The sequence below is a fragment of the Schistocerca americana genome, chromosome 6 (assembly GCF_021461395.2).
Source record: "Schistocerca americana isolate TAMUIC-IGC-003095 chromosome 6, iqSchAmer2.1, whole genome shotgun sequence".
Classification (NCBI taxonomy): Eukaryota; Metazoa; Arthropoda; class Insecta; order Orthoptera; family Acrididae; genus Schistocerca; species Schistocerca americana.
In genome coordinates this window covers 15,943,203-15,944,378 of record NC_060124.1, presented here as the reverse complement: position 1 = coordinate 15,944,378, position 1,176 = coordinate 15,943,203, and the positions used below count along the sequence as shown (strand labels likewise).

Sequence of the window (1,176 nt, the reverse complement as noted above, 5' to 3'; positions counted from 1 at the left end):
GGATCGCATATTGCACCAAACTGCATGGAGCAACTTAAGAACTAAAATGCGAGTGTCAATGACTATCAAACCCCTCCCATGTGTATTCTTGCTCTTGCTGACACCATATGCCAACATTCAGTGCAATCTTCCTGAGACATGTTTGCTCATTCTAAGTTTTTACACCTTTGCCTACTGATCCGATCTGTCTCTTCAGTCGCTAGGTGGCGCTTCGGTTGCCTATTAGTTGGGTCTTCAGTTGTAGTTCCATGGAGCAGCTTGTTGAACACATGGGCAGTCATTCAGCCGCAGTCAGCGAGGGAGAGAGAAGAGGCACATGTGATGTACAATGAGATGATCATGGAGCTTACACGCCCATGGTTGTCTAATCAGCTTGTGGTCGATAGAGTGGTGTCGGTCAGCAATGCTTGGGCCTAATGTCGACACAACCAGTTTACCCTATATTAACCTGGCATAGTTGCTGATGTGAGTGTTGGAGTGCTGTTAGTTTTCTGGCACAGTCTGTTCTGCCCTTTAGGGATAAGGTACTTGCTACTTGATTTACACATGTGCTCCCACGCTAAAGTTGCTCCCACTATGCTGGATTGCCTATGGTTCCCCATCACTCTGTTTGGCATTATCTGAGTGCTGTATTTGTGTGTTTTAAAATTTCTTTTAATTACAACTTGTTCAATATCTACTTATTTTTTCAGCCATGCCTGTAATTAATTGTCATGTGTTCTAGACTGATACATGTGTTAGTGACCTCTGAGGACTAAACTGAGTCTTATTTGTGCTGGAAGTTGTTGCTTCTCTGACTGATGTAACGACCATAAAATTGTCTACGTCTGTGGTAAGCAAATGCCAACGGCCTTGCTGCAGTGGTAACACCGGTTCCCGTCAGATCACCGAAGTTAAGCACTGTCATGCTGGGCTAGCACTTGGATGGGTGACCATCTGGTCTGTCGAGCGCTGTTGGCAAGCACTCAGCCCTTGTGAGGCAAACTGAGGAGCTGCTTGACTGAGAAGTAGCAGCACCGGTCTCGAAAACTGACATATGGCCGGGAGAGTGGTCTGCTGACCACATGCCCCTCTATATCCGCATCCAGTAATGCCTGTGGTCTGAGGATGACATGGTGGCCGATCGGTGCCGTTGGGCCTTCCAACATCTGTTCGGACAGAGTTTAGTTTAGTTTT

General features: G+C 46.7%; 1 pseudogene; it reads left to right on the top strand.

The window, feature by feature from the left end:
- Positions 1-842: 842 nt before the first annotated feature.
- On the top strand, positions 843-960 carry LOC124620450 (annotated as a pseudogene).
- Positions 961-1,176: the final 216 nt, after the last annotated feature.